This window comes from Micrasema longulum, unplaced genomic scaffold (assembly GCF_059751315.1).
Source record: "Micrasema longulum isolate JH-2025_06_02 unplaced genomic scaffold, ASM5975131v1 h1tg000415l, whole genome shotgun sequence".
NCBI classification, from domain to species: domain Eukaryota; kingdom Metazoa; phylum Arthropoda; class Insecta; order Trichoptera; family Brachycentridae; genus Micrasema; species Micrasema longulum.
The window spans coordinates 1,156,604-1,175,758 of NW_028277615.1; the positions used below are offsets into that span (position 1 = coordinate 1,156,604).

At 30.4% G+C, this 19,155-nt stretch overlaps 1 long non-coding RNA gene across 1 annotated transcript in view; it reads left to right on the plus strand.

Moving 5' to 3' along the window:
- The window catches only part of LOC148281737 (uncharacterized), a 69,228-nt gene extending 50,314 nt beyond the window's left edge, over positions 1–18,914 (plus strand). Inside the window, exon 2 of the long non-coding RNA XR_015822292.1 lies at positions 18,882–18,914. This is a non-coding gene — a long non-coding RNA (uncharacterized LOC148281737). The remainder of the gene's footprint in view (positions 1–18,881) is intronic.
- The last annotated feature ends 241 nt before the right edge of the window (positions 18,915–19,155 follow it).

Consider the following 19,155-nt stretch of genomic DNA (forward strand, 5'->3'; position numbering starts at 1 on the left):
AAAACTTACCTAACAACTAATTTTCCATTATTTTCCTTTATGTTATTAGAGTTAAAAGATGAACGTACCTATAAATGTAATCGAAATTAAAATATCTGTTCAGTTGTAGTTGCAAAATGCAATATATGTTAGGGGCTCGCCAATATCCAACTCTCCCCTACAAACTCTTCGTTTTAATCACTAATCACATCATCCACTCGCCTTAAGGGCTTAATAAAGGGACTATCTAGGTAAGTATTTATGTATTAATTTCAAATAACATTTGTATATATATATATTCACTAACATATTATACCTTTTTAGGCTATGCCTAAACGTTAAATACTTATAAAGCTTATCATAATATGATTAAAATAAATAACATAATTGTTATAATAATTGAAAAAGGATATATTTTTATTTATTTATTTATATACGGCATTTCTGCCATTTACATATATGTGGTATAAAGAGTGCTTAAAGATAAAAATATTTTAAAAAAAACGAGTATGAAATATTAATATACTCGTACTGTACACATTATTAATTACCTGAAATACATATTTATTTTAAAGAAATTATACAATAACAAAATACATTAATCAATCAAATTATAACTATTCCAACCCAATCTTCTGAAGATGATTTGCTCTTTTTGATAAAAATATGTTGGTCACTATATACAGTGTATTTTAAAGTATATTGTCGGCCCAGCGGTGTAATTGTCAGTGCGTTTGCCTACCATGCAAGAGGTGTCGGGTTTGATTCCCGACATGCCTGATACGAAATATTTATTTATAAGAGTGAAGAATTGAAATTCTCATAGCACTGACAATATCCACAATGAACTAATTAAATGCGAATACCCCGGTGCGAATATATTAAAGAAAATATAAAAATTGTTTAGTAAAATTCTGGCAACGTGCACTATTTCCAAAGATCGGAAGTCAAGCATAACAGTACCTATCTTTAAAAAAGGCTAAAAAAGCAATCTTGAAAGCTATTGAGGTATCTCGCTACTTGAATCGATGTTCAAACTTCTAACAAGTGTATTAAGAACAAAACTTGAGCAAAACATTGCAAACAGAGAAGAGCAGCAAGGATTTAAGAGAAATCGTTCCACCACCGACGCTATTTTCACTATGAGACAAATTCAAGAAAAATCAATTGAATGCAATAAAACCGCATACACATGCTTTATCGACTTGATGAAAGCGTTTGATAAGGTATTGCTGAATGATGTCATTAAAATATTAACAGATAAAGGAATATCGCCAGCAGTTACTAAAACCATCCAAGAAACTAACACTAGCAGTAAAACCAAAATAAAATTTAATGGTGAAATGCCCAATGAAATCTTAGCAGCCAGTGGCAAAAAACAGGGTGACAGTCTGAGTCATTTTCTATTCAGTTTAATTATGGACAAGATCATAGGTGAGGTGGCAAATCTAGGACTTAGCTACAAAATGGGAGATAAGGTCATCAACATAATATGCTACGCAGATGATGCAACCATAGTGGCATAATCAAAAAATAATTTATAACGCATGCTACACAAGTTTCATCTAGAATTTCAGAAATTTAACATTCAATTAAATTAATTTCAATTCAATTAATTTATTTTAAATTTAACATATACACTACAAACATATATTCAATACGTACGTATTATAAAAAAGAAAAAAATACATGAAAGCGGAAGAAAATGTCAAAGTAGTGGGAGAATCCTGCTCCAGAAAACCCCTTCGGATACATGGAACAGATCAATATCCGGAGCGATGTTGTTAAGCATAGCGATAGGTTGGTCCTGTACATTGGAATATGAAATAATATATGCTGACGCTGTCTTACGTAATTATCAGGAACATACAAACGAATGCTCATTATAATCTCTGAATTATCGATCATACAGCGCAACATTCGCTAAAAATGTGTAGTCAAATACACATTCCTTTTAGTCTCTAAACTGTTGTAGCCCAGCATACCCTGGAGAAACTCGATCGGGTAGAGCTAAGGATAATACCCGCACTCTCTCATGTAAAGAATATCTCAGAAACTTCTTTTGGATTTTCTCTATCATAAGAGAGTACTTCAGTTCATGTGGCCCCCAAATCATCGAGCCACTCTTGAGTCCACTTCGCACCAAGGAGTGACACAAACACGAGCATTTCAGTTAGTAAAACAAAAATCTAAGTACCCTAAAAGATGCAAACTGATGATAGATGTTAAAACAGCGGAACAAGTCATGTCTTTTAAATATTTAGGTGTGGAAATCTAGAGCCACAGTGACCAATACTCCGAAGTTAGGGAACAAACTAATGAAGCCTCGGCAATACCTGGATGCCTGAAAAATATTATATGGCATAATAAACACATGCGGATTGAAAGCAAGGACGTGTTTGTTATGTGTTGTGGACCGGAATGGAGATATATCTGGACCAAAGGAAATAATATGTAGCATTTTAAAAATGATCATTTTTTACTGTTCATTGTTAAATTGGGATTCAAGCTTGACGCATATCAAATAACATTATATCAGCAACTCCGCTAATTCCGCGCTCCTTGATTTGAGTTTCATAGATTAGACATGTTATGGCATTTATTAGTTGGTTGATCACACACAGTTATGGCGAGATTGCGTATCCGTCGTGTTTTGATTAAATCCATTTGATTAATAATCGGCTGCGGAATTTCGAGAAAATAACCGGATTATCGTTCCCGTGCCCCGAGAAACCTAGGCGGAAGTCCCATAGACGCAATTTTGGAGGGAAAATTATCGACGAATTACCGCCATTACGTGGGAAAGGGCTGAGTTCTTAATAAATCATTAGATGTTTGTGGGATCCGGGTAAATAATTATTTAATGTTAGACTATAACACGCTAAAGCCATCATAATACGGTACCGCATGGTACTAGGAAACAATATATTGTAGGGATTATTATTAAAGTTATCTACGGTAGAAGATACCGCGGGTATAAAAAGGTTGGTTGAAAAAAGTCATTATATTTTGAGAGATAATAATTCACAACAATTTACGTTACGTGGGTATATATCCATAAATTTCAAATGTGTATGCAAATGTTTATTACATAAATGTTTATATTAAGGTGCCAGAATTCGCACCTGTGTAGGAGTACCGGCATTATACAAGAGTTTAATAATTAACATTTCGTTTTGACCGAGTATAAACTAGAGTTCCAGACAGCATGTATTGTGTTAAACGTTTTTATCGCAATTCCTAGGCAGTTTGCGAGCTCTTTGTGCATGCCATCATCCTCAGCTATATAAACTCCTAAGTATTTAACACCCCACTCTATCGCAGCTTAATTATTATTTTCTGATAGTGACAACGCGTTTAAAATGGCCCCAAAGTTGACACATTTCGGTAGATACATATATTTATTTATTTTTATCTAAAAATAAAATAAAATTTACTAGTTATAATTTTTTTGCTTTATATTTTCAACAGAATTAAATTGGTAATTAAAACCTTATCTAAAAGATGAATAGGTATCTATATTAAAATTTAATTGATTCTTAGAATTTTACAAAACCTAACATATTCGTACATATCCGTATCCATATCTGTCTAATAGTGAAGTGAATAAGAGACAAATACGCATGAGTTTGGTATCGTTTATGATTCACTGTGAGATTGATAAAAATATTTTTAAATAAGCGTTTATGTTTCAGTCAAATATTTTGTTATTTTCTATAAGAAGCAACTGAAGCGTAATTCTTACATGTAAACAAATGGAATTCACTGTTTTTAATAATACCAGTAAAATTTTTACTTAACTTTGACTATCCTTAATATTTTGAATAATTTAATTATGTAATAGAATATGGATCGAGTGTTGCAAAAAAAACATAACTTCAATTTGTCATAAGAAATCCACATTAAAATTTTGTTTAAAAAACATTTCTTGAACAACAATAGAAAAAAATACATTTTGAGGTAAAAATAAAATGAACAGAATATTACAAGTTTTTGAAGCACTTGTTATATTCTCTGAAGAGGTATAGCTCATTTTAAACGGATCGCACAAATCCACGCGGCACGGTAAAATGACATAGAGTGGATTGATTCTTATTGTAAATTCATATTTGAAAAAATTTGTAGTGATGGCAGGCAAATTCACTAATAAGTACACCACGAGAGCGACTTATCTCCACCCAAATGCTTCTCACGTGGTTTATAAATAAATAAAAATAATTATTAAAAATTAATCCACCCTAACATTACCGTAACGTGAGGATTTGTGCGACCGGTATAAGTCCGGCTTTGTGAAAGTCTCATTTTAAAAGACTTAATTATTTTTGCAAGCCATTTTCCTAGCGGACCACTGAGTATCTAAGCTTGTCGCGTTTTTGTCATAATTAGATTAAAACAACATATTTACGGAATAAATACAAGATTTTGGAAGGTTCACTTTAAAAACATGCCACTCATTATACAAGTAGAAATTCCTAACTTTATTCTTCGGCACAGCTCTTGAAACATTATCAAGAGCGGGGAGATCTAGTTCATTCTACTAAGAATGTAAAGTTTTATTTTATTTTATGTAGTATAAACGAAAGGAAAGAATTGTTTGTTGTTTTTTTTTTATAAATAATACTTAAATGTATACCTCGTACATAAAGTTTATAATACACCAGTCTAGTTGCTAAATGGGTAGCTAAGACTTACTTTTATATAAAAATTATTATTATTATTATTATTTTTACCACAACAGGCCAGGAGGCCTAATTACAGTGGTGATTTACATCACGGAACACCCAGGCTTGAGTAAAATCACATTTTATTTTTTGTGTTCTCACCGGGAATCGAACTCGGAACCTTCCGTGTGTGAGTCAAGCGTCTTGACCACTACAACACGGAGGCCGCCATTATTTATTTATTATTTGAAAAACATTGTAATAATTATTCCAATACAGTGCTCAAATTATGTGAGATAAGGTTATAAAAAATGAAAATTCAAGATAATTAAAGAAAGGACAAACAAAATGGCATAGCTATTTTATTTTGATTAATTTAGTTTTAATCATAAAAGTTAAAACCGACGGTTTTTTATAGTTTTTTTTCTATACATGGTATAAATTATTTACCCTTACGGGCCAAAGGGGCGTGTCTAGGGTTTTTTAGGTAACATTAAAAAAAAAAGTAAATTATCATAATATAGTTCATATTATTTTTTGCATAACCCTACCAATAATGTTAAGAACGTATCAAAATTATCAAAATACTTTTCTGACGAATTCTTTTTTTTATTTATTTTTTTATTTTTTTATTTATTAATAAAACATATAAGACATGAATATCATGATATTATATTCCCAGGAGTTGTACGAGAAAACTCATTTGGGACGGTACATAAAAAAAAATAGTACATTTCTTGTAACAATACATAGTATACATTTAAACAATAAAAATTTAAACAAATTTTAACAATCTATGAATTTAATATTAAAAAAGGAAAGAAAACATTTAAACAATCTGTGAACTTAATATTAAAGAAGAAAATAAAAACATTCAAACAATCTGTGAACTTAATATTAAAAAAGAAAAGAAAAACATTTAAACATTCTGTGAAATTAATATTAAAAAAGAAAATAAAAACATTTAAACATTCTGTGAACTTAATATTAAAAAAAGAAAAAAAAAACATTTAAACCTAAAACACAATATATAGACTATTCACAGAAACTGAGCTAAAAACTATCACTTTCAAAAAGATTAAAAAAATAGGTCTTCATTTCTGGTCTTTGAGATTTACCACTCGACATTTCATTTTTAAGGTCATCAGGCAGTTTATTAAATTGTATACGACCAATGTATTCCAGAGACCTTTTGCCGAACTTCGTGGAACAAAATTTAGAAATGTGAAGATTTTTTGCATGTCGTGTATTATAGTTGTGAATTTCATGATTAAATGTAAGTTTTAAATTTGTGTGAGCAGAAAAGTTTATGATGTTTGAAATAGTGTTAGTGATGTCATACAGTGCCATTACCTTGAAAGGAAGTATTTTTGTGTTACGATAAATATCCTTGACATGGGAATCCCATTTCAAACCAAGAATGCTTCTCAGAGCTCGGTTTTGAAGAACTTGAATCTCAGAGATCTGGTTTTTGTTAGCGAAACCCCTAAAAAAAAATACAGCATAAATAGGATAGGTGAGAATGTATCATAGCGTAATAGACGGCAAACAAAACAGAGTGAGGAAGCAGACCACGAAGTCTATGCAAAACGCCAGTTACGGGTACTATTTTTGATTTAACATGTTCATATTGGTATTTCCATGAAAGTTGAGAGTCAACATATAGTCCTAAGTATTTAGTAACATTGGGCTTTTCAATATAGCCAGTTCCTAGAGAAATATTAATTTTCAAATAATTTTAATAATAATTCACATTTATCTTTGCTTCCTGCCATTCAAACAGCAAATTTTACAATTTATAGCTCTACAGTTATATTATTTGAAATATTCGTTAGATTGCAACTGTGCTTTTTGCTATTTGGTGGCTTTTTTCCAGCCATAACCACGAAAATTTGGATTTCATGTTTTAAATTTTACATGCATTTCCCTTCTTTACTTCCTGCTCTACTTTTACACTAATGGGTGACGCGACATTAAATCAGTGTTATTCAACGTGTCACGGTGAGTGCATCGCATTTCAAATAGCATCAGCAGTATTTTATGAAAATATGTATGAGTTTCGCAGAAAACTCGACTTTATAAACCCTACCATGGCAATCGTAATGACATTTTTATTTTTTCTAAAGTCGTATTTAAAGCATTATAGTTGGGGTATTTTTGGTACCCCTCTTATGAATTTTAGACGAAAGGTTAAAAACAACATACGAATTACGGACATAATGACATATAATGTGGGAGTTTACCAATAAATATTCCTTTTCTTCTTAAGCATGCTAGCACATGATGCATGAAACCAACGACAGCATGCCATTTTTATTTTATTTCAATTAATTTACGAATGAAGTATATTTTGAACATATGCTCTTTAACAAAAAATACAATTATATACATTAACTTAAAACAAGAAACGAAAGAATAAAAGAAAAAACAAAGAAAAATAAACATTATAATTAATGTTAGTAAATACAAGCATTTACCCACTTACCGACTTTTTATATTAACCGGTTTTGGGACGTACCCGTCTCTTCTTTTTATGTAAAATAACTACAAAACTTAACTTAACAAAACTAATTAAACGTCTTAAATTTAACAAAATGGAGGTCTTTCACAAATAATATTCCTCTAATAAATAATCAAACATCTTTTCATTCTAGTCCACTTTTTGATTTATAAATTAACCAATTATGTAATGTTCAACCACTTAGCTCCTCCATAGAGCCATACAAAATCTATGGAGAGACCGTTGTAATATATTCCATAAAAGTGGGACTCTCGTGGTGGGCTGGCCATATAATTAGAATGGACGACGAAAACTCCATTAAACACCAACTCTCTCTGTGATACAAAGACCACGAAGACTAGAAAGGCCTAAAATGCGATGAATGGACTGTATCAGTGCAGATGTGACAATGTTGGAAGTGAAAAACTGGAAAAGAAGGGCAACAGACAAGCCAGAGTGGAGGAGCCTCCTGGATTCACCCAAGGCTCACTCAGGGCTGTCGAGCTTATGAAGATGATGATTTAATATCCACCCCTTATTTTTATTTAAACTAGGTAAATTACATTATTGTGTAAAACATGTATAAATGTTTTCATAATGTGTCAATTTTTTCACGGAAAATGTGCCTACTACATTATTATGATGGTTGCGAGTCATGTTCTGCCATCGGCAAGGATTTAAGCAATAAAACAATGTTGTCTAAGAGCGTCATTCAAAATTGATGAAAATGTCCTCCCTTCCGTAAAAATATATATCACCTGTTATAATAAATATGTGAGCATAGAAGCTCTCGAACCTTTTTGGAGGGACAACTTAAATATGTACCGCGCCTATAAAAGTTTGATCATATTTTATGACACATTCTTAGTTTTGACAAGTACTAAATATTAAAACGGTCAGTTTTTTTTAGAAATGGAATTGTTTTTTCGTTCATAACTGATAAATATATTATTCAAAACCTTTATTTCCTCCACATTGCTTATTTAAAAAAAATTGCATGTTTACTAATGTGATAACGGCTCTTTTTTAATTGCAAATATGTATTTTACACACAAATATATAAAACATTTATTATATTTGAAGCATTAACTTTGTGGTTACTCATTATAATAAAATTAATTAAACGACTTTCTTTTTAACCATTAATTTCGTGGTTAAAAACAAACATAAGTGGTTAAAAACAACGTTGTTTTATTTATTATATTAAAACATTTATTATTTATAAATGTACTTCATAGGTTTACTGATATGTTTTCTATATGGTGAACTCAAATTAGTGCCATATGACGTAACTTAGGCACCCGGATGCTGCCAAGGCTTTACTCGTTTGTTTCCTTTCTCATCGGAATTTAGGATATCGTTTTAGACGGTTGACTCAGGTCCAGATGAATCTATAAACTCACCTAAACTCCAAACTCTCCAAACTCGAAGGAACATGGCTGATGCCATTTTTATGTATAAAACTTTGGATAACATGATAGATTGCCCTAAGATTCTGTCACTTATTAATTTTAGAGTCCCAGTCGCAGACCAGAAACCAATCTCTTTTTAAAATCTTGGCTCCTGCAATGGTAGCCGAAACGTCGGATCAAATCCAACATACACGGTATCACCCAAAAAAGATACATAATATTCAAAGTTTTATAGTTTGGGAAATATGTAAATTTCTATACTTTATTGAGGTTTTTCAAAAATTTGACCTTGAAGCATTCAGAACTTTATTTTTTTTCATGATTTTAGTATTTTTTTATTATTTGTTGGTAGTCATAAATATTTGTGATTAAAATACGTCGGAACTTTCCCCAACTAGGGTTAAAAAATAAGATATTACGCTTTAAAAAAAAAGTGACAAACTAGAAAAGTAACTTTGAGTGGAATAAATTATTGAAAGACCGTAGTTTTTTTTATTTCAAGTCTAAAGTTGATCGTAAAGATTTTTTCAAAGTATTTTTTTATAAGCGTAATATCTTATTTTTAACCCAATTTTGAGAAAAGTTTCGACGTATTTTAATCACAAATGTTTATGACTACCAACAAAAAATACTAAAATAATGAAAAAAAAATAAAGTACTGAATGCTTCAAGGTCAAATTTAGGAAAAAGGCTCAATAAAGTACAAAAATTTACAGATATGTCAACAAATAACAACAGAGATAGAGAACATTTTAGAGAAGGGAATATGCACATCTAGGCATTTACAGAGACCTGTCGTTGGCTGGTTTATGCGGCCACTTTACGCACTGTTTAACATTCACTATTTTTCCTATGTTTGGACCAGTTGGTTTTATTACGATATTTTATATTACATAAATATGTTACACAGTGTGTAAAGTGGCCAGACAACGACAGGTCATAAACCCTGTACATGCCTAGACTTCCATATTCCTATCTCAAAAATGTTCCCTATCTGTGTTGTAATTTGTTAATCTTTATGACTCCCTAGGGGGTGAAATCCAGGGTTGTGTTAACGAACTCAAAATATTGTAATATAATATGTTGTTAAAGACTGTTATCGATGGTATATGGTTGATAAATATATTTAAATAATACTCACATAATCCCAATTCATCATCATCATCATCATTCCCTTTCCGCACCTAATGTTGCATAGGGCACTGCATTGGTACATCAATCGCAGCGTATCTTGATCATTTTGTTACATGAAGGTAAGATGCTCAGTCTTATGCTTCAGATATCAGTTCAGGGACAGTGAAATATTCTAGTGTAAAAACACCCTTTTTAATAAATATTTCATATCAACGATGTCGGGTATCGAACCCGAGACCTCTCGCATGGTAGGCAAACGCGCTGACCATTACACCACGAAGCCAACATAATCGTAATTACTAGCAAAAATTTTGATCATCTACCAAAGTTGAAAAATAAAAGAAAATGTCACTGAATTCATAATAATTAATTTTATAAGAATTTTAAACATATTCAAGCGTGTCGTGGTAATTTGATTTTCCAACAAACACAAGATTGATAGTAGTTCATTTTTTTAAATGATTAATACATAGAAATGTTATTATTTTGTGCGTATATTTATACCACCTTTCATGGACACGCGTATTTCAGGGCCAGACCGCGAAAATTCAGAGGAACATTCCTCATAGTAAGCTTTAATAAAATCCTTATCATTTCAGCTCATTTAAAAAAAAGAATTTAAACCTATCCCTCCCCTACCCAGCAGCTTCCGTCGTCCGCGTTCGGTGCGTAGCGCTTTGTTCGTCAAATTCGTCTTTATCTATTTTTTTTGTAGGGGAGGGGTAGAAGTTTGTGGAAGCGATGCTAGTCTGAGAAATTAAGGATTTACTCCATTTTTGAATTATAAAAAAACATTTAAAAAAATGAGCTGAAAAAAAATATTAGGATTTAAAAAAAAGTTTAACATGAGGGATATTCCTCTGAAGTTTCGCGTCTGGCCCTGAAACTCAATGTTTACGTAGGAACACCGACGTTATATGTAACTTGTCAATTAAAAATCTCCTTGACCGAAAACCCAGCCAAGTCATATTTAATCTGATTTATGGAATAAACTAACCTGTGTGACTTTAAACACTTTGTAATTTTTTTGCGGTGGAGTGTTGCCATGTTGAAATTAAATTACAAAACGGTTCTTAAAACTAAACTTGTTGCTCGGGCTCAAAGCCACGTGTAAGCGTTGTTAAATGTTAAAGCAAGCAAGCGAAATTTTGTATTTTATGAGTTTTATTTGGCCTCGTTTTCAAAGGCACGTCTTATAATCCAGTTTACATTGGTGGTTCGGTTTCTTTTATGGGAACTCGACCTTAGAAGAAGATAGAATACGACTTTAAAATATATTAGGTTACACTCAAGCACAATTATTATATCTATGTTTAATTAAGGTAGTATTCATATGTGTGTCCTCGATAAACGGAATAACTACTGGACCGAATACGTGCAGTTTTCAGCGAAACGTAGATTTTTGCCACGAGCATATTTAAAGCTATTAAAATCTCAATTTATTAATCAAAAAAAGTTAGGAGCGCAAATGTTTATTTTAACCATCACCAGGGTTACATTCAACGGAAATGCAAATAATAAAAAAATTGGAAGATTTTATTTTTTAGTCTTTAAAAAAAGTTTGTTTTTGAATGTTGTTTTTACAAACAACATTCGTTTTTTATGGATCCCAATCAGATTATTACCTTAAATTCATTATCATTTCCACCCATTTATTTCTTTTTACTGGATTTTTTGGTAATATTAAAAGAATAACAACTGATATTCGATACATTTTTAAAAATTGCGTTTCTAAATAAAAATGCATCCCTGTTGATGAGAAGAACAAAGTTTGACATTTGCAGGAAGAATTCTATATTTGAAAACGTATTATTTAATGTTTTGGAATTCAATCATAAACAAGAACTTAGATACAACAAGTAAGCTAAATACAACAATTGATATTAAATTTTAGATTGTGTTAATTTAATCTATATGCTGGTATGTACTCAAATCTAGCAATGGCAAAGTGTTGCCAGGTTCAGCTTGTTAACTTTAAAATATAATATGTTCTTTATTGTACCAGGAGTTTTAATTGCACTCGAAATTACTCAATGAATTTACACACTTAAGATAAATTCAATTTATATTATCTAAAGTGCTCGCAGAATTATAAATTCATTTTAGTAAATGAGAGTAGAAGTACAACTAAGATCTTAAATCGTTAAGTTTTATTTATTTAATAATGAAAATATTTTTTTGAACTCAAATAATGAATTTAAAATTTATTTTTGGAATAAATACGTATTCTTATATATTCATCTGTATTCACTAAACGATTAATTTATTATTATTACATATTTTATAACACAATTGAAGGCATTAAAAGCAAAGATAGCAAACTCCTGTTATGGTGTTTTCGAGATAAATAACAAAAACTGCTACACTAATGTCAAAGAGAGTCTTTATGTTAGAAATTTTATTTTTACTGAACTTAAACTTTAAATACCAATAAATAAACTTTAATATAAACTCGAATTCAAAAAACTTTGTTAATATTTGTATAGCACGGCCATTTTAAAAATTTAAATCTCAAGCCTGTCATTGGTCGAATAAAATGGCTGATGGATATTGCTTTGTTTGCTAAAAACTATTTTCAAATCATCAAAAGTATGATTTAAAACTATATTTGCAACTCAACTCTTGATTTTTATCAAATATAGTTAATAAACTACAGAATGACATCATAAATAAAAAAGAAATTTTTTGAAGGTTGCCATCTTTACTTCCAATGCCTAAAATTATTCAAATACCAAAAAAATATTTCCCCGTCCAATGGGAGTCCATAAAATTGTTCCATATGGAACTCTCGGAGAATAACTACTCAGAAATAATACTTGTCAATTTGTTGGGTTAGGTTAGGTTAGGTTAAGTTAGTTATAATATAAAGTTTCAATTATCAATAAAACTGGTGTGGTAAATCATCATACATTTTTATTTTTTGTTTTTAACATTAATTTGTTAATACCATTTTTTTGTGTAAATTCTTTACAATTTGCTTTATCATTCTAACATTTTTCTTATATTTATATTAATTTTTCTTTTTTACTATGCAAAGTTTCACTTTTTGTTTTGCATTGCAGCATGCTTTTTTGTTTCTATATCTATACAAAAAAAGGATGTTCATTTTAAAAATTATTACTTACTATGTTGTACTCACCCGTTTAATTTTTTTTAATGCTCCTTGGGCGTATTGTCTAATTAAATAAATAAAATAAAAATAAATTGTTACCTTTTCCATACCCAGTGGTGCATAGGGCACTGTATTTGTAAACCAAATGCAGTATGTTTCAAATATCTGTCTGATGAAGGTAGGGTGATCAGTTTACTGCTTCAGATGCCAGTTGATGAAATATTGCAGTTTAAATAACCTTAAAAATCAATACATAATGTTTATTCTGCCAGGAACTAAACCTAAAATCTCAAAAATGGTTGGCAAAGGCGTCAATGATTTCGTAACAAGGCAAACTTTTCTCTACTCGATTTCCTTATTTAGGATTTTATACAGAAGCAGCCGTCTAGTCAAAAACAGTCGTCCGGGGTTTTGGTTTTAATTCAATCGGAGAACTGCATTCTTCATCCACCTGGACATAAAAACATGTATGATATGCACGTGCACTTATTCAAAAACAAATATTTTATTTCGTCTAATACCCCTTTAAAACACTTTGCACATAGTCCAACCTTGCATCTAACGTATCGGACACTGATTATTTTTAATAGGACATTATCCAGGAATTTCCATACTTTATCAAACCTACTTTTTCGAGGCTTAGCCAAACGAAATTAAAGCGGTGTCAGTGAGTAAAGCACACATTTGTTGAATTTTCACATTTTTATTTTCTTCTTGGGGATCAGACATGAATTCGGCATTTGATTGTCATCACCTCATCCCCTCATCATGTAATTTTTTATCCGGTAACTCTTCAATAAAAATATTGCCCCTTCAACAGGATTTGAAAAATGTAAAAAATACGTTTTATGTTCTTATTATATTTATTATTGTTCATAATGTTAAAATATGCTAACTAATGAACAAACGAATCTATAGTGAGACCTGCTGTGAGTTCTGTATTTTATAAAAACAAATAAATAATTTAAATTCCACTCTGATTTTTCTAATAAAAAAACATTTTGTTCCGTTTTTTTTGATACTCAAATTTTATCAACTGTGTAAAACATACGATTAAAAAAAAAATATTCTATTGGTATTATGTTTTACTAAATTCCTCTGTTTTGAAAATCACCCTTTTAGAAACGCTGAAAGTGCAGCTCTCCACATATCATCACGGGTAAATTTTGGTAACTAAATTTTAAAGTGTTGTCACAAAACGACTCAATATGACGGATAGAATGCCAATTTTTTTTGAGTTCCTTACGGAACTCTTGTCACAAATAGGTTAATTATTTATGTAAATGTACTGATTTTATTCACAAACAAACATACCTATTGTTATATTTTTTAGTGTATTTGTATTTCCTAAGCGAAACACAAACCTAAGCTTTGTAAAGTTGCCTTGTGTATTTCCAACCTAGTTTCAGTATACAAGCTTTCAGGGGGCGCTTATTGTCGCCAGCTCTTGAATGAAGCACAGCCTATTCAGGCCGGCTCACATTTCTACCCTTAACTAGCAACTAACGGGGCGCCTGATAGAGCTTCATATTATTTCACGCTTTAGTTTCAGTATGACAAAACGCGGTCAAAGTGCTGTAAAATGTGATACTTGTATGCTGTATATATTGTAATATCCCGAACATAATTAGCTTCGTTTGCTGTAAGCACCCTTCAGATCACTGTTTTAAAGCTTCCGCTACATAAGTAAATATGTAATGATAAAACAATGTAAAATGGAGAGAAAATCTAGCATTTACATTTGCTTTGTACGGTACAATAAAGCTTTGGCAAATAAGTAGAATGTAGCGTGCAGAATGAAGAATAATAAATAATTTGGTATGCAGAAAAAAACTTCAAATATCGGGAATTAAATATCAAGAATTATCGGGTTGTAGTTCCATGGAACTGGTTTAAAGATCAAAAGTCTTAGGTTTGAGACTTACCATACTTTACCATAATTTGATTCTCATTTTCTATCATACGAATTCACAACTAGCTGAAAATGACAATAATAGAGATTTTTTTTTTTATAAATAAACATTTGCATTTTTATGATTTGCCCAAATGTTTCAATTTTGGGGGCCATTTTCAACTAAATGTAAAATTCGGTATTCAAAAATGTAAATCAGGTTGTGATAGAGCGAGGTGCAAACCTTGAACCTTTGATTTGTGAATTCGTGAAACTAGCCAGGGACCACAAACCCACTAAATTAACGTATACGATTATGGCACTGCAGGTTCGAGGAATTCTGTAGCTCTTTTTTGTTTTAGAACAATTAAATGCCAAGGTTTCAAATAAATATAATATCGTTGAAATACATAAATATCTTCCTATTATTTGAACAAAATTAAAGAAATCTAAGGAATATATCTCAAACGTCAAAATATAATTAAATGCATTTTTTTTTCTTTATGTTTTTACTCGGCCTCGCGGTGTAATGGTTAGCGCATTTGCTTACCACGCAAGAGGTCTCGGGTTCTATTCCCGACATGGTTGATATGAAATATTATTTAAAAGGGTGTTTTTACTCTAGAATATTTTATAGTCCGTAGACTGAAGCCTGAAGCGTAAGACTGATCACCTTACCTTCATGTTACAAAAATCATTAAGATACGCTGCGATTGAGAATGATGATGACGATAATGATGATACTTTGAATATTTGAAAAAAAAACCATCATGTTATTTCTTAAAAAAAATAAAATGTAGTTGAAGTGGATGGACAATATAATATATAAAAATAATACATTTTTGACACTCCGGAAATTTCAAAACCTTATTCTAAAAAAAAAAAAAACGGTTTAATTGGTACATATTGAATGAATAATATGCAACGAGTCCCATATAATATGGTCGGTAACTACAAAATGCTATGTATACGATATAATGTCATCAAGTACGGTCTTACAAAATAAACAAACACAGACATATTTAATTTTATTTTATTTTTTTAACATAAACGGCAAATCTGCCTTTTGCGAAAACTTATAATACTGACTTATTTGGTTTAATAATTTTTTTTTTAAAAACATAAATTACCTTTGTACCCAAGATTTATAAAAAAAATTCAACCAAAAAATTATACAAGATTTATATTTAAAAAGTTAACCTAAAAATTATACAGCATATTCAGTAGAAAGTTTTAACAATACAAGAATAAATGTAAAAAACAAAATTAAATATAAAAACCTAATTAAAAAATAATAATATAATTATATGTACTAACATAATGTATAAATAAGAATAACATATAAAATATTCTTATTGTGGTATGAGTGAATTGTGAATTTATTAGATGGCAATATGAAGAAAAGTCAGTGTAGTTGCTTATCATTATTTGATATTATGATTGGTTCTAGTTAATATAGATATAATAGTTCTATAACTCTGAAATGGGGTTATGTTATGGATTCATTACTCACATGGGTAGTTGTATTTCACGTTTAATGGCCGAGAAACGTCTATATGCCCTAACCTATAGTGTTCAATTATCGAAAAATGATTATTCAAGAGTCTCGTAGAACTCAACATGCCTATAAAATGTCGCAAACCCTTTAAATCAGCCGACCTCTTATCGAATAACAAGTTTAACCGCAAACTAGCAATAAGACTGCATTATTTATAAGGATCCACCTGTCCGTTGAACTAAACCTGACATTCAACAAATTAATCTTGAGTAGGGTACAGCCTAAACCCTGAAGCCCGAGACAGATTAATCGTTAGCAAAAAGTATCTGCGTTTAATTTCTATTGAGTGATCTGGGCGTACGAGATAACTGGGCGTTAAACTGGAAGAGGAAAAACCATCTCTTTCCATTTAGCATCTGAGATATCCATTGATATGTCTGGAGGCTTTGAAAGGAAACAAACTGCCCCTAAATTCTATTTTAACCTCTTTTCACGGATACGTAGTGCGAATATTTCAATTGAATGCATCCAAGAAAAATACTTTGGTATTGTAAAAAAAACAACATGTAGATACAAATATTACATTTTATAAAAGGTGGGATATTCTGATCAAATATTTTAAAGAATATTGCATAAAATTTCAGAGTATCACGTGATGATATTTAATGATTAAAAGGACACGTTACAACCACGAAATCTATTGTGTTTTAATTCAATTCAGGCTGTTTATTTTTAATGAGTTTTTAAGCTATGATTTTTTAATAAATACACTTGATTTGAAAAGTTTACCTAGAGGACGAAAACTGAGTCATTTAATGTTTCTCTTCAAAATTAAAAATGACTTGTTGGACTCTCCTGACTTACAAAATATGATTGAATCCGAATACATGTTAGGACTACTAGATATAATGTACCATTTCATATAAAAATTGATGCAACAAATTATGAAATTAATTCACCAATTCCAAGATTGCACAGATTAGGGAACCAGATAAGTTGTATTGAAATTTTTCACATTAGCCAAATTAAGTTTTGACTTGGTATTTAAGATATAGTTTAGGAATCTAACTCCTATTTGAATGTTTATTTTAATCGTAGCAAGAGGAAAAGAAATGTATAAATAAATACGTGTTAAATACACATTCGATTTTTTAAACTTTATTATTCAATGAGTTTACTTATTTTTTTATTTTATTTATTCGATTGAAAAATTTAATATCTACGTAAAAAAAGAGTTAGAAGCATAAATATTTTTTTCATTGACCTACCAGGGTGCATTCGACGAGAATATATGTGCGAAAAAAATGAAAGGATTTTGTTTTTAAAAAAGTTTGTTTTTGAATATTTACAAGTAAAATTCGCTTTTTATGGATCCCAATCAGATTCTTTCCTTACATTACGTATAATTTTTTGCCATTTATTTCTTTTTCCTGGATTTTCGGTAAAACTAAAATAATATAAACTGACATTAAATACATTTTCGAAAATTGCATTCATGAATAAAGTGCACACCTGTTGGTGAGAAGAGCTAAGTTTGAAAGTTGCAAAAATAATTCCATATTTGAAAATAAATTATTTCATGTTTTAAAATTCAACCATTAACAAGTATCTAGGTACGTACCTACTTATCAATGAAAAGTATTATTCCAAGGCAAGCCAAGGTTTGGACGGGACAATGTCTGTCGGGTCCGCTAGTAGTATTATAATATATAACAATATATTTTAAAAACTGCGTAATATATAATATTGTTTTTGAATTATTTTATAGTTTTGTATAGAACACTGTTATGTGTAATGCATATATGTTTATGTTTATAAAGCATTTGTGCTGTGTACACAAATAAAATCAAATTCTTTGGTAATTACCTTCATTCTTTTATGGATCCTAACCGTGATCGGACGTGACGCCCCGCAGAAATATATCGTCACGTGTAAGGAGAAAAATCGTTTTGCACAGAAATTGTTTACAGCATTTTATCGATTTATTTGTAAATATATTCGAATTTCTTAAATACGTAGATAAATTTAAGTTTGAGAACGGACGCAACAGCCTCTTTTAACGAGCGTTTTAAGGGTGCGGCGGTGGACCTGGCTTGGAGATGTGCTACGGATGCCTCAGGTTAGCCTTTACCCAAGTTCCCTGTTCTCTAAATCAGCGGGCTCCCACCGCCCTGAAAGGCCGTCAATGACGATTATTTGGCTTTTTTCGGCAGAATTTACGGATTCGGGGTAAACGTGGGAGATTTATTTTTATTTATTTTTTTATTTTATCTTGTTTTGTAAAAAAAAAAAAAGATTTTATCATAGGATCTTAATTTAATAACGGTAATAACTGTTTATCGCTTTCTACAACGCAGCAAGTCATAAAAAACTTCTAAAAAATATTTTTTTGTATGAGTCTAGAAAAAACAAATAAGTTATCCATTGAAATATTAATTTAAAAAAATGTTTTTTAATATCTTTTCTTAACTAAAACAAAATTACGAAAAATAAACAGGAAGCTTAATTAAATAACTTCATTAATGATATGGTAAACATAGTTTTAAGTTAACATGCACACATTTATAAAAATAATAAAATTAGGCCTTTGATTAAAAAAAATACTAATTTATAAACAATTTATCTACATCACAAATATCAAAACGTTTTTTAATATTGTTCACGATTAAAAAACGTTTTTTTCTTTATTTTCAGAAGCCGATCCCTCTTATTTAGTGGAAAGAAAAATATTAATTCCAGGTAAGCTTCATGTTTTTATAATGCCTTGCTATTTTTTACTTTTGTACCAATTTATTACTAAAATCGGTCTGACGTGCGCCTTTTATTCGGAAAATTATATTTGCAGACATTTTAAATAGGAAACAGAAAATGTTAGCCCTTGGTATTTCTATCAAAGTACACTAATTGGAAAGTCAATAAACAGTTTTATAACATGGTAAAATAAAAAAAAGGGTCGCTTGCTTGAGTA